Below are 16,620 nucleotides of genomic sequence, written 5' to 3'. Positions count from 1 at the left end.
AATAACTTATCTGCCGATGTTTGTGGAGGAGCAAGTTGCTGAGCCCGTTGAATCTCAGAGGAAAGATTCGCAGAAACTGCTGCCAGAAAGATGCTTGACGGCAAGATAGGTTCCGGGGGGGTGTCAGGAGGTTGGACGGCATTAAAACTCCGGGACAAGGCATCTGCCTTAATATTTTTACTTCCTGGTCTGAAAGTAACGGAAAAATTAAAACGAGTAAAAAACAGGGCCCATCTGGCTTGTCTAGGATTAAGGTGTTTGGCCGCCTCAAGAAACACTAAGTTCTTATGATCGGTGAGGACAGTATTACAGTGTCTAGCCCCTTCTAAAAAATGCCTCTATTCCTCAAATGCCCATTTTATGGCCAGTAATTCGCGGTTTCCAATATCGTAATTTCTCTCTGAAGGAGAGAACTTACGAGAGAAGAAGGCGCATGGCCTTAAATTAGTGAGGTTAGAAGACCCCTGGGAAAGAATGGCCCCCACACCATCCTCTGAGGCATCAACCTCCACCACAAAAGGTTCCTCGGTATCGGGCTGAACCAAGACTGGAGCCATCTGAAAACAATTTTTAATGGTATCAAAGGCCCGACAGGCCTCCAACGACCAGTTAAACAGATCAGAACCTTTTTTAGTTAAATCAGTAAGGGGCTTGGCAATAACAGAAAAATTCTTTATGAATTTATGGTAAAAATTGGCAAATCCTAAAAAGCGTTGGAGTGCCTTTAAGGAGGATGGTCTTACCTAGTCTTGGATAGCCTGAACTTTACTGGGATCCATTTTAAATGAATGAGTAGTAAGAATATAGCAGAGATAAGGAATCTCTTGAACTCCAAACACACATTTTTCTAATTTAACGGACAGATGATCCTCCCTGAGGATTTTAAGAACCAATCTGATGTGAGACACATGAGAATCCCAGTCAGGTGAAAGACAAGAATATCATCGAGATAAACAATCATAACTTTGCCGATGAGTTCTCAAAAAATGTCATTCATGAAATTCTGAAACACAGCTGGGGCATTGCAAAGACCGAATGGCATAACAAGATACTCAAAGTGTCCCTCTGGAGTATTAAAAGGCGTTTTCCACTCATCTCCCTCCTTAATACAAACTAGGTTATACGCACCTCTCAAATCAAATTTAGAAAACCACGAAGCACGCAAAATCTGGTTAAACAAATCAGGAATCAACGGGATGGAATACTGATTCCTAATAGTGATTTTATTCAAATTTCTTTGAGGGCCTGAGACCACCGTCCTTTTTAACGAAAAAGAATCCTGCTCCCAGGGGAGAGGTGGAGGGCCTAATATGTCCCTTCTTGAGACTCTCCTGGATAGAGTCTTTCATGGCCCTGCGCTCAGGACCGGAAAGATTATAAATCCGTCCTTTAGGAAATTTGGACTCGGGTACCAAGTCGATAACACAGTCATAAGACCTATGGGGAGGGAGAGTATCTGTCTCAGTGGTGGAAAAACATCTGAATAATCAGAAATAAAATGAAGAATAATATGTGATGAAACCCCAGCTTGAACTACGGTTAGGCAAGAACTACAGTTAGGCCCCCATCTCTCTAACTCGCCCGAACTCCAGTTAATGACCGGATTGTGTTGCTGAAGCCAGGGCATACCAAGGACTACCTGAACAGGAGGATTCTCTAAAACAAAGAAAGAGCATTTCTCTGAGTGGCTGACCCCCACAGACAGGGTAACCTCCGGAGTACAGAGTTTTACCATGCCCCCTAGCAGGGGGGTAGAATCGATGGCGACCACCTGGATCGGGGTAGACAATTCTAGTATAGGAATTCCCATTTGTTCAACAAGTTTTCAATCGATAAAACTAAAAGCTGACCCTGAATCCACAAAGGCATTTCCTGATCCCTTTAAGACTCCAAAGGCAATAAAAATCGGCAACAATAATTTACTTCTTACCACCTCCTTCAGACTTGGATGACTTTCCAGAAGGCGGAGCTTTAGGACACTAACTGATCCAGTGGTCGGGATACCCACAATAAAAACAAGAGCCCCGACGACGGTGTAGCTCTCTTCGCGTCATCCCGAGTTGCATGGGCTCGTCCGAGTGGGTCTCCATCTTGGTTTCAATGGGGGAAACCTCAGGTTGAAGAAGGGTATGAGGAGAAAACAAATGCTCTCGCTGTCTCTCTCTGATCCGTCTATTTAGTCTGATGGCTAGCATCATGGTCTCCTCTAAAGAGTCAGGACAGGGATAACAAACCAACATGTCTTTTAACTTCTCAGTCAAGCCTGCCCTAAATTGACATTTGAGCGCTGGTTCGTTCCAACCCGAGGGAACGCACCACTTGCGGAACTGCGTGCAATAATCCTCCACGGGACGACTCCCCTGAGTGAGGGCCTTAAGATTGGATTCTGCCACAGAGGCTCGGTCTGGTTCATCATAAAGAACCCCTAACGCCTGGAAAAAGAGGTCCACAGAATTAAGATAAGGGGAATCCGGAGGCAAAGAAAAGGTCCATTGCTGGGGGTCCCCTTGAAGCAGGAAGATGATAATACCAACCCTCTGTGGATCAGGACCAGAGGAGTGAGGACGTAGTCACCCGAAAACCGATCGGCTAATTTAATGTGTGGTTCCACCTGAACGGTGGCGGGAGCAAGAATGGGGGGAGTTCGGATGGTCTCCTGAACCTGTAGTCTCTCCCCAAGTTCCTGAACTATTTGAGCAAGACCCTGCACATGTTCGGTGAGGCTCTGTAGAGGGTCCATGCTAAATTAGGGCCTGTGATTCTGTCACGGGGTAGCATCACAGGTATAAAGATAGAGCGGAGGTGCACCCCCTGAGCTGCTACCCGGTCCGCTGTCCCTGCCTACTTGCACCACCCGCCCTAGGTGATGGGGCGCAACTGGGCGACAGTCCCTGAACTGAGTAAGTGCAAGCAGAGAGATAGAGACAGCAGGGAAGCGGACAGCCAATGAGAGGTAGCACTCGAGCGGACAGAGAGGTGGAACAAGCAAGGTACCACCAAAAACGGAAATGCGAGGCGGGTCAACTAGCCGGTGTCAGTCCAGGAGGTCACGTCAGTACAAGAGAAGAGGCAAAGACAAAATCCAAAAGCAAGCCGAGGTCAAAATCCGAGAGGTAGTGTCAAGGTTCAGGGAGCAGGCAGAAGAGGTGTCAGGAAGCAGATCAAGGGTCAAATCCAAAGGTAAGCTAAAAAACAATAATAATACACAGCCTAAGGGACCAAAATCACAGGCAACCTGTAGCCAGCAGGCTGCCTGTATTTATAGTGGGGGGTGAGGGTCATGTGACGTAGCCAGCGTCACATGACCGACAGACAGGTCGAGCACCGAGTGATCAGCTTGGTGCTCAAGGCAGACCTAGGAGCAGGGAGCCTCCCAGCTAGCAAAGCCTCCCTGGGAAAGAGGCCGAACACAGATCCTCGCTCCCGAAGCTAAGCAGCAGGTCTGCGGCTGATGGGAGACCGAGTGCGCCTTCGGCGCCTCGTTACAATAGACTATTTGCTTAGTTAAATCCAGGTGGCTACTTTTTTTTGGGACAGGCAGTGTATTTTTCCGTATCATTACCTACTAACACCATACTTCTTTTGTTCTGTATTTTTTATGACTACATATTGTCACAGTGATGACTGGTGTTTGTGTGTGCTTCTTTGATCTCTATGGCGCTCAGCTGGGGTTGCTATCTACACCCTAGTACATGGGTCTGTAGCACTATTAAGCGGTTGCTATCCGCAGGTTAGCGCACACACCTCCACATACCTCCCCCGCTCACTCTTTATGACCCTCCCTAACATCCTGCCTCTCTGAATCATCATGCACCCCACAAGAGGCAGCCTGGCCATCCTTGGGCACTTCAAATGTGAGTAAGACCCCCTACTACTGTGCTTTGGTGATTTTTGGGCTACTTGCTTTTTCCTTATGGGCCTTTATGTGTTTTGCTTCTAGCATGTATCCTCTTCCTCAAGCCCATCAGGAACATGTGATGTATTTTTTGCCCATTTCTACCTAGTCTGACTCATTTTTGTGTCTATCTAACTGTATCAAGTGTATATTTCGTTTAATGGGACTATTTTTAACTAATACCGACCCCCTGAGAAACCCATCCGGGGGAAAGGCGTCGGGGTGATGTTATAAATAACCTAAGCCATCTAGGGCATTCCAGGGTCTTGTAGGACAGGTACGAGGACAGGGAGACACCACCATCAGGGGTCGTCCCTGGGCTGAGGTGTTACTAGGGTCTCCATAGGGAAAGTGTTCCCCTCTGGACATCCCGCTCTCTCCAACCTGCACTGCCCACTAACCCTGTGATTTTTTTGTCCCTTTTATTTTATCTGTTTCTATCAGACCTGTTATCATTTGGATACTTTATCTACTAAACCAGTTGGGCTATTTTGTCCCATAGTAGTGACCTTTATCTCTGGGTTTAAATTTTAATATAATCTAAATAAAGTTGATGTTTTAAGGGTCCAATTTTCTGCAATTAATTTACTCTGTAGTACAATGTAACCTCACCGCAGAAGAGCAATTAAGACGTATTCTTTTTCCTATTATATATCCCCCCCCCCCCAAAAAAAAAAAAGTATAAAATTCACAATTCACCAATTCAACGGCTAATAGGACGTATGTATATTTCCTAATAATACACCCTGTAAATGGCTGTAGTACAATGTAACTTCACTGCAGAACGGCAATTAAGATGTATTCTTTTTCCTATTAATACACTCTCCCAAAAAAAGTATAACAATCAAAATTCACAGCAGAACGGATAAAACAACGTACGTATATTACCTATTAATAAACCCCGAAAATGACTGTAGTACAATGTAACAGAAGTATTTCAACACCCTGCGATTTTGCAAGTTCTCACACTTAGAAATCATGGAGGGGTCTGAAATTCACATTGTAGGTGCATTCCCACTCTGTTAAAAAGAATGGACTGTGTTTTTTGTGTGTTTACATGCTGAAGTAAGCGAGTATTTGTTGAATTCGTTTTGGACAAAAATAAAAAGACTATTGTTTGAACTATATCTGAAGTCACCATTTGAGCTGAAAAAATATGATTCATTACTACAAAGCGTGAGGAAATTCGGCTTCAGTGCAAATGAAATTTTTCCTGAAATTCGGATCAAATTACACTTCGTCAACTTCGATTCGGTCATCTCTACTGATGACCTATCCTGAGGATAGGTCATCAGTAAAAAAAAATCTTGGAAAACTATTTTAAAGTGGCCCCATGTTATATGTGGGTCCAAAATAGCCAATTGACAGGGACAACAATACCATAGTGCAGCACAAAATATCACCCCAGCAGAACCAAATACCACAGTACTGCACCAGCAGAGTGAAATAGCAGTACAGAATACCTCCCCAGAAGCTGCTCGTCTGTGGCTGCCAGGACCAGCTGCCACATTTTATACTACTCTTCCTCTATTTGTCTCTAATTCAGATATGGAGGTGGGCTATGGAGGTAAGATGTGGGCCACAGCATGGTGTCAGCCCTGCCTGGTCAGAGGTACCAAACATACAGATGAACTTCTAGTGACATCTCCCCTGATTGCAGACATTCCCTTTTCTCATCTGTTCCATGCAGCCCATACTGCCATGACAACTTCTTCCACCACATCTTGTCTTCACAGAGTTCTCCATAAAGACATGTCATCCTGCTTCCACCTCAATATTGTGCTCGCTGTGCTTTCCAATGTTTCCAAATAATATAATACAGAAAAAATAGTGCCATACAAAAAGAGTACCCTTGAAAATACTAGAACCATACAAAAATAATGATGCCAAGCAGTGTGCTTTGTCCCTATTGTGCTCCCTACATTAATAATGCCCCTAGAGTGCCTCTAGCTATAATAATGCCCTGTTATAGTGCCCCTCTTAATAATAATGCCCCATTTAGTGTCCAAGTAGTAATAATGCCCCCCACAATATTAATAATTCTCCCTATAATGCTATAGGTTTATTTAGCAAATCACATTCATTTCCTGACCTCTTTATGAACAGAAAGGCAAGGGTCTATGAAATATAAGGTCGAACAGTTTAGGATTATTACGATAAAAAGATTAGAACTATTTTCAATCACTGATTCAACCAGGGATTCTTTTAAATGGTTATTAAATATAGTCTTGCAACATAATAACAATGCCTTTTTTTCTTATTAAATACTACTTGTGCTAATCAATGTCTATCAACTCCCTCGCAAGTTCCTGAGAATTGCAGGTCTGTGAATAAAGGGAGGGAGAAGCACCAAACAAAGTGAGGAGAAGGGAGCTCAGCATAGAGCATCAGCTCAACTGGTTTGGGAAGGAGGATGAAGCCAGCTCTGAAGGTGAGACTGAGAATGAATGAGCATGAAAATGTGCTAAAAATGGGGACATGTATGTATTATATGTGTTTGAGTGAGTGTAAACAGCAAATCTAAAGAGCAGGGAATCCGTTCTCTATCTATGCTTCATATTAATAACTAAGCAGTCTTAGAAAACAAATAAAAATAGTATGTAAATAACTCCTATACATCTTGACAGATATTCTGTATTTGCCCTTTTTGTTTGAGCTAATACACAAAAACGTGCTAATAGCATAAATCCAAGGGCAAGTTCCCTCTTCTTTTGGATTATTGTATGAGAAATATGGGAATTTTTGTGTATCAGGACACAGCAAGGGGGGGAAAATAAAAGTAAAAAAACAAAACAAAAACGGAAGTCATGTAACTATATGACTCTATTATGCTTGACTGCCCAATTCTATTTTAGCATCTACAGTCACAGTAGAGTTCAAAACTGTTCATAGCAGTGTTTCTGAAAACCAGTCCTGTAGGACCCCCAACATGTCATTTGGGTTTTCATATTACTGCACATACACGTGGGACACAATTACTGTCAGTAATTGACACGGTTCTCTCAATGGGATACCCAAATCACGACCTTTTGGGGGGACCTGTGGCCTGGAGTTTATAAGAAGTGATCTGAAGCATAACAAGGGTACTGATTTTTGTAGCATTTGCTGCAATCTTTCACTGAAGATTTTAAGAAAGCCTGACCTGTCCAGTGCACAGTCTCAACATTTCCATTTAAATTACAGTCACATTTATAGACTTCATGCAGTAAATTTCATCAAGCAGACCTACTCGACAAACCATGCTAAACTGTCGAGCATATACTGCATATATGACACAGATGTTGCATGTCTAACAGAAAAAGCTTTCTTATAGACTTATTGCATTGCAGATGAAGACAATATGCCAATTCTGCTGTGCAGCCAGAAGTCTAAAGCTAACCATAGATGGAAAGATTTGGTAACAATATAATAAGCGATCTATTATTTTACAGGGAAGAGGACATACATGAAAAGATATTTCCTGCGACCCATATGTAGTGAGAAATAGGATTCAACTTACATTTCCCCACATGTATTTTTCTCAAATGACAGCTAACTGATGCTACCATTGTAATGTTTAATGATAACAACCAAGAAGAAAATGTAAGCATGAAGCTCTGACCAATGTAGCGGTATGTACATGTAGATCCCTAGCGCCTGCTGACGTCTCTCCTTGCACTAAGTACACTGGAAAATGGCAGAATCCAAGATGGCTGAGGCTATTTATAGGGCTGTGACATCACAGGGGCTGACTGCTGATTGGCTGCATGCATGGCATTGTGGGTGATCCCTCGTTCCCAGAGTGCTTTGCTCCATGTCCTAACATGTGCAGCAGCCATGTTAGGAAAAAATTAGATTCATTACCAAGAAGCATGAGGAAATTCAGCTTCGGTGCAAATTTTTGCTGAGATTCGGATCGAATACCACTTCGTCAACTTCGATTCACTCAACTCTACCAATGACCTATACTGAGTATAGGTCATCATTAAAAAAATCTTGGAAAACCATTTTAAAGTGGCCCCATGTTATATGTGGGTCCAAAATAGCCAATAGACAGGGACAGTAATACCATAGTGCAGCATCCTTCCAATGACTAGTGAGTGTAAACAGCAAATCTAAAGAGCAGGGAATCCGTTCTCTATCTATGCTTCATATTAATAACTAAGCAGTCTTAGAAAACAAATAAAAATAGTATGTAAATAACTCCTATACATCTTGACAGATATTCTGTATTTGCCCTTTTTGTTTGAGCTAATACACAAAGACGTGCTAATAGCATAAATCCAAGGGCAAGTTCCCTCTTCTTTTGGATTATTGTATGAGAAATATGGGAATTTTTGTGTATCAGGACACAGCAGTGGGGGGAAAATAGCACTGCGTCTTATGGGGCGAATGGGCGGGCCGGTGTGTGTATCAGCGGGAGGGAGGAGGGACTGGGGGCCGGCATCTTGTTTTGTAATGGCAGTGGGGCCCGATGCAGTCACTGTATTCTACTACACCGGGAGCCGCTCACTGTGGTAATCATATAGGCAATCTTAATTCAACTCCTATCCAGGCTTTAGTATAGTACTTACTACTAACTTGCATAGCAGGCAGGAGGCCGGGCGAGTGGGCGGGAGACGGCAGCGTAACTCACTACGTCACGCGCCTGCGCCGCCTGTTTCATTCATAAAGCAGGCGGAGCAGGCACATGACGTAGTGAGTTACACTGCAGGCTCCCGCCCACTCACCCGGCCTCCTGCCTGCTATGTATGTTAGTAGTAAGTACCGTACTAAAGCCTGGATAGGAGTTGAATCAACATTGCCTATATGATTACTACAGTGAGCGGGGCCTGGTGTAGTAGAATACAGTGACTGCACTGGGCCCCGCTGCCATTACAAAACAAGATGCCGACCCAAAGGGACACTGTTATGGGGGATGATCTGTGGTTGATACATAGCAAAAGATGCTATGTGTCATCCACAGATCCCCCCCATAGCAGTGTCATGCATCCCCAGATGCCCCCATAATGGTGCCCTCCCCAGATGCCCCCATAACAGTGCCATCCCCAGATGCCCCCATAACAGTGCCATCCCCAGATGCCCCCATAACAGTGCCATCCCCAGATGCCCCAATAACAGTGCCATCCCCAGATGCCCCCATAACAGTGCATCATCCACAGATCCCCCATAATAGTGTCATCCACAGACCACCATTAGTTCAAAATATTTTTTTCTTATTTTCCTCCTAAAAAACCTAGGTTCGTCTTATGGGCCGGTGCGTCTTATAGGGCGAAAAATACGGTATATGACTCTATTATGCTTTACTGCCCAATTGTATTTTAGCATCTACAGTCACAGTAGCATTCACAGCAATACCATAGTGCAGCATCCTTCCAATGACTACAGTTAAGCCTGTGATTTAAAGCGTACCTAACCTTTCAACAAACTTTGCATTAATCAATAGTACAATGTGTGTACATGGGGACATTTTATCACTTGTACTTTCTCTTACTCACCCAGAAGAAGCCCCAAGATCATGGAGTACATTAAAGAGAGGTACTGACCTGCATGGATAGGAAATAAGCACTTGGGCTGAGACATAAACTGTCTACGCAGTCTCTCTTCCTGTGCCTGTCTCTGAGTTCCTGCTCACTCCCACCCCCATCTTCTGTCCATGTGTAATCTGATCCTTCAGTGAATTGCTGCATCCTAGATGGCTTCAAAAGACATTTCAAAGAGAAAAACATTTAGCAAGCAGGTTAACAGATAATAATAGGAGAACTAGACATTTATCTCTACTAAGACATATTATGAAGTTTCTTAGAATCACTTGTACTTCTGATTTATGCAAAGTTGTGTGAAATGTTAGCATGCATTTAACTGGTAAAGTTCTTATGCTGCAGGTCATGAGTTCAAGAACTAGCAGCAACAATCTGGGAAAAAAATAACAAATGTTAAATATAAAGAGGTAGCTGTAAAGAGGGCCCAATTCTAACCTTTCCTATGGCGCCCCAGGATTTTGTATATGCCCCTGTCTGACAGATACATTTAGGAGGGTGGTCTGAGTTTTTTTTTTTTATTAGCAGGGACTGTGTTATAATGATAAAAAAAAATGTTTACTTTGCATCCTAAACACAGTCTGTTGCATCGCCAATGCTTCTCTCTTCCCTGTTGCTGCAGCCATGATGTAATGTTTTAACTGCAGCAATGACGTGACCATATACCATATGTTAGAGCTGCAGCCAATCACTGGCCTCAACAGCATACAGCATGAGACCACTGAGGCCAGTGAGTTGATGCATTGGTCCGGTGAGGTATACAGGCATGACACCGTGCAGTCAGAACAATAAAGCATGGCAGGGAGGACAGAGTGGTGGTGCTGCAACAGAGGAAGTTTGGAATGGAAAATAGAATTTTTATTATAAAACAGTTGCTGCTGAATAAAAATAACATCACAGACAACTCCCTTAACCTGTTCCTGACGTTAACCATACATGTATGGCGCAGCGGGAAGTGACTTCCTAACCCGCGCTGTACATATCGTGCACTGCTCAGACAGATATCAGTAGAATAACCCCTTAGCTACCATGGTCAATGCTGGCTGCTGCATCTAAGGAGTTTACAGAGGAAGCCCCCTCTCCCTACCCATTGGTCCCCGTGATGAGATCACAGGATGCCATTGCCTGCTAAGGCAGCATGAAGCCTTACAAGGGTCTGAAGGCCTACTAGCTATGGAGGCCTATGAGGCCAAACTGACAGTTCCAATGCATTTCAATACAGCATGTATTGTACTGCACTGGAAAAGTGATCAAATACTTAAATGTTGAATTTCCCTAGTGGGGCAAACATCAAGTAATCTTTCAAGTAAAAAAAAGCACCTTTTCCCCTCATTAACACATTTACAATTGAAAGAACAAAATAGACATATTAGGTAAAAATAAAAACAGTGCCAGGATAGCGATTTTTTTTGTCACCTGGCTTCACAAAAAGTATAATATCGAGCAATCAAAATTTGCATTTACCTCAAAATAGTACCAATGAAAACTTCACTTCCTCCCACAAAAAATCAAGTCCTCACACAAGACCGTTGGAATAAAAATAACAAAAATATGGCTGTCAAACATTGTCAACACAAAAACATGATTTTATTTAAAAAATATTAGGTAACACTGGGTCTGCAATGACAGGCGCTATAAAAATGTCACATGATCTATCCCATAAGGTTAATGCCATTAAAAAAAATTGTGCTAGAAGAGCCATTTTTTCATCACCCTTTCTTATAAAAAGCATATCGAACAATCAAAAAGTTGTATGTACACCTAAATTATACCAATGAAAATGTCAGTTTATCCTGCAAAAAACGAGTCCTCACTCAAGACAATTGCCAGAAAAATAAAGAAAAAATCAGGGGAACGCTGTAAAATAAATAAGGCCTCTTTCACATGAGCGAGTTTTCCGCGCGGGTGCAATGCGTGACGTGAACGCTTAGCACCCGCACTGAATCCTGACCCATTCATTTCAATGGGTCTATGTACATGAGCGTTGTTTTTCACGCATCAGTTCTGCGTTGCGTGAAAAACACAACATGTTCTATATCCTGCGTTTTTCACGCAGCCCTGGCCCCAGAAGAATTAAAAATGTATGGTTGTTAGAAAATAGCTGTACTGGTACCATAGATGCTGTTCAAAAGCAACAAGGCACCCGTAAACCAAGCCATCAAAATCTACACTGCAAAAGTTAAAAGATGGTCTTTCCCTTCTGAACCCTGCAGTTACCCAAACAGCAACAGCAGTGTATGTCCACATTTATGGCATTTCAGTACCCAGTAGAACGGTTTAACAGTTTAAGGGGCCTGGTTTGTCTTAGATGGCACGAGCGGGGCACAGCATATTGGGCACTGAAATGCCAAACCTTGTAGTTTTCATTTTTTTCCAAAACATCTGTGGTATCAAAATGCTCACATTACCCCTTGATGAATAACTTGCGCAGTGTAGTTTTTAAAATGAGGTCACTTATTGGGGGTTTCCACTGTACATATACCTGAGGGGCTCTGCAATTGTGATGTAGCAGCCGAAAACCATTCCAACAAAATCTGTGGTCCAAAAGCCAAATCACGCTCCTTCCCTTCTGAGCCCTGCCATGTGCCCATACAGCAGCTTATGTCTACAATTATGCAATCTCCGTACCCAGTAGAACCTGCTTATCAATTCAAGAAGTGTGGTGTGAGTCTCAGATGACACCAGCTGGACACAATATATTGGGTGCTTTAATGCTATATCTGTGTAAAACTTGCAGTTTTCACGTTGCATGGTCCACTGCGCATTAATTTCTGCAAAATACAGATGGCATCAAAATGTTCACTCCACCCTTAAATACCTTGATGGGCATAATTTCCAAAATGATTTCACTCCTTGGTGGTTCCATTAATGATTTTACCTCAGAGCCTCTACGGTTGTCAGCACAAGCGGTGTAAATTACCACATTGGGCCTCAAATGCAAATTGTGCTCTTTTACTCCTGAGCCCTCCTGGTGTTTTTAAAACAAGGAAACAAAGTATAAGGCTGAGTTCACATGGGCGAGATTTCCGCGCGGGTGCAATGCGTGAGGTGAACGCATTGCACCTGCACTGAATCCTGACCCATTCATTTCTATGGGGCTGTGCACACGAGCAGTGATTTTCACGCATCACTTATGCGTTGCGTGAAAATCTCAGCATGTTCTATATAGTGCGTTTATCACGCAACGCAGGCCCCATAGAAGTGAATGGGGCTGAGTGAAAATCGCAAGCATCCGCAAGCAAGTGCGGATGCGGTGCGATTTTCACGCATGGTTGCTAAGATGACAGTCTATTCACTGTATTATTTTCCCTTATAACATGGTTATAAGGGAAAATAATAGCATTCTTTAATACAGAATGCTTAGTAGAAGGTCAATTGAGGGTAAAAAAATAAAAAAAAATTGAACTTACCTCCTCCTCTTGATCGCGTAGTTGCTGATCTCTTCTTACTTCTTTAATCATGAGCTGCCGGCTAAAGAACCTGTGGTGACGTCACATCACATGGTACAATCACATGGTCCATCACCGTGGTGATGGACCATGTGATTGGACCATGTGATGATCTCAGTGACGTCACCACAGGTCTTTTGACAGGACTTGAAGAAAGAACAGGAGACCGGCAGCTACGCGATCAATTGGAGGAGGTGAGTTATTATTATTTTTTTTTAACCCTCAATTGACCTTCTACTAAGCATTCTGTATTAAAGAATGCTATTATTTTCCCTTATAACCATGTTATAAGGGAAAATAATTACATCTACACACCACCTAACCCAAACCTGAACTTCAGTGAAGAAGTTCGGGTCTGGGTACCACATCCAGGTTTTTAACACACGCGTGCAAAACACATTGCACCCGCGCGATAAAAACTGAACAACGCAACGCAATCGCAGTCAAAACTGACTGTAATTGGGTACCTACTCGCGCGGGTTTGCCGCAGTACACCCGGGACGCATCCTGAACAAATCCGTCACGCCCGTGTGAACCCAGCCTAATAATAAAAGGGCACTGACATAGCATATCAGTGAGAAAATTGCAATTTTCACTTAGCACCATCTACTGTGCATTAATTTTTGAGGAACACCTGTGTGGTCAAAATGCTGAGTAAATACTATGAAGGATGTAGTTTCCAAAACTGGGTACCTTCTCAGAGGATACATTTATTATTTCACCACAGAGCCTCTACAGTTGTCGGTACAAAATGTGAAATCACCACATGAGGCCTCAAATGGTGCTCTTTTTACTCCTGAGCCCTGTTGAAGGCAAAAGATTAGGACCACATGTAGGGTGTTTTTAAAACCAGGAAGCACAGCATAATAATAAAAGGGAGTGGCACCTTCAAGTGTGAATGCGCTCCTATTTTACCTTGGGAGTAGCATTGCTGTGCACTTTTGCCCTTCCTATCAAACAGACTGCCTTGATTAGGCTTTAGATATAGGTGTGCTTGCTCCTCCTCTCATTGGTTTCTGGATGCCCATAGAGGTGCCTAGGAGCAGCACACTATATGTGCAGAGTCTGCGCTCCTGAACATAGATGCCCAATGGCATAGGGAGGTTTAGTGTAGGACCTGCCTGACCCGAGACCACCTTGGCGGGGGTAGGTGGGCACAGATGTGTTTTAATCAAAATATATTGGCTAAGAGTCTCAGATTTTATTACATCAGAATGAGGGCTTAGTCCATATATAATGCTTGCATCTATTTTGTTAGTGCATTATTATCCTTTTTTTTTCTGTGATTTTTCTTTTATAAATGTAGCCAGGGACACCCACATATTTATTTATCATATTGTGCTGGATGTTTTTATCTTTGTTTTTTCTCTTTTCTGTGATTTTTGTATAATAATAAAAGGGCTTGATTTTCACACTGGCACACGCTGGGTACAACATGTTGGGCACTGAAATAGCATATCTTTTTAAAAAGTGCAGTTTTTACTTTGCACCATCTGCTGTGAATTAAGTTTAGCAAAACACCAGTGGGTTTAAACTGCACAATAAACCCAGTAGTAAATTCTGTGAGGGGTGTGGTTTCCAATATGGGGTTACTTCTTGGGGGCTTCTTTTTTCATTTAACCTCAGTCTCGGCAGTAGTCAGTCAGTGCTGTATAAGTCACCAAACTAGGCCTCATGGTGCTTTCTCTTCTGAGCAAACCTTATGAGGTATAAGTACAGTGTAAAACCCCAAAAAGTTAACTCATTTTGGAACAAATTCATCTAGGGGTATAGTGATTGGCTTGACCCCACAGGAGTTTCATAGGATTTTTTAAAATTGGACCATGAAATGCAAAAAATTACACTTTATTTCAATTATATACAGTTTTAGCCCCAAACTCCACTCCATGGTAGACTTTGGTACACTCCATGATGTATATATTAAGAGGTGGAATGAGCATTTTAATGCCATTTCTGTATTTGGTAGAAATGGCTGTGCAGTGTGAAAATTTCAATCTTATCACAGAAATGCTACAAATGTGGATCTAATATGCTATATGAGCACATGGCAGGGCTCAGAAGGGAAGGAGCCCATTTGTCTTTAGGAGCATAGATTTTGCTGGAATAGTTTTCAGGTACTTATCCCATTGCAGAGACCCTGAGGTACCAGTACAGTGAAAACCCCCAATAAATGACTCCATTTTGGAAACTACACCCCTCAAGGTATTTATTAAGTGAGCATTTTTATGTGACAAGAATTTTGCAAAAATGAATTAACATGGGACTGTGCAAAATGAAAATTGCAAGTTTTCCAAAGATATGGCATTTCTGTGCCAAATATGTTGTACCCAGTTTGTGCCATCTGGGACTTAACCCTTGATAGCCTTGAGTACAGAAATGCCATATATGTGGACATAAGCTGCTCTTTGACTACATTGCAGGGTTTAGAAAGAAAAAAACACCTTTTGGCTTTTGAAGCACAGATTTTGATGATTTAGTTTAAGGGTACCATGTTGCTTTCAGCTAACATCTGGGGCAAAATTACATTTTTTAGTCGCCAAATTTAAAATGCATATAATTTAAAAAAGGACTTGACGGAGAAGATGAGACGCAGGTCACAGTAGTGAGCCAGCTCTACATATAGGAGAATACAGCACTACATACCTCTCACATCCAGTGACATCTTTTGGGGGACAAAGTGACAAAAAATGGCTAATTGCGAGGTTTTGATTTTTTTTCTGTTATGGCCTTCACCAGAGCGGAAATATTTTATAATATTTTAATAGCTCACACTTTTTCGGATGTGGCGACATGTAATATGTTTATTTTTTTATTGTTTGTAAATTTTATATGTAAAATTGGGAAAGGGAGCGATTTAAACTTTTAGCATTTTGGTGTTTTATTTAACTTTTTTTTACTTTTTATTTAATAACCATTTCCCCCCTTAGGGGCTATAACCTGGATCTTTTCATCCCTTGTCCTATTCACCCCGATAGAGCTCTATCAGGGTGAATAGGATCTCGCACATCTCCCTGCTGCCCAGTGCTTTGTGCACACAGCAGCAGGGAGATTACCAAGGCAGCCAGGGCTTTAATAGCATCCTGGCTGCCATGGTAACCGATTGGAGCCCCAGCAGTGTAATCTGCCACTGTCACCAATGGAGGGGAGGGGACCCTGTGGCCACCATATAACAATGAGGGGGGTGCTGTGGCCACTGCGCCACCAATGATACTAATAATGGGGGGGGGGGCAAGAGGGCTTTGGGAGGGCGCACTGCACCACCAATGATACTAATACTAAGGGGGGGGCGCACTGCGCCACCAATGAATGTAATTAAAGAGGACCTTTCATGGGTCCAAAGAATAGGAACTAAGTAGCAGGCTACATAGAGCGGCGCCCAGGGATCTAAGTGCACTTACTATTATTCCAGTGCGGCGCTCCGTTCGCCCGCTGTGGCCCCCGGTATTTACAACATTCAGAGCAAGGAGGAGACACCAGTGTCTCTCCTTCTCCCTGACAGCAGTGCTGTCCAATCGCAGTGCAGAGCTCAGAGCCAGGGAGAAAAAAAAAACTCCCTGGCTCTGCGCTGCGATTGGACAGCGCTGCTGTCAGGGAGGAGAGACACTAGCGTCTCCTCCTCCTTGCTCTGAATGTTGAAAATACCGGGGGCCACAGCGGGCAATCGGAGCGGAGCCCAGGAATAATAGTAAGTGCACTTAGATCCCTGGGCGCTGCTCTATCTAGCCTGCTACTTAGTTCATATTTTTTTGGACCCATG

The sequence above is a fragment of the Bufo bufo genome, chromosome 11 (genome assembly GCF_905171765.1).
Source record: "Bufo bufo chromosome 11, aBufBuf1.1, whole genome shotgun sequence".
NCBI lineage: Eukaryota > Metazoa > Chordata > Amphibia > Anura > Bufonidae > Bufo > Bufo bufo.
Note: the sequence above shows the minus strand (reverse complement) of the source record.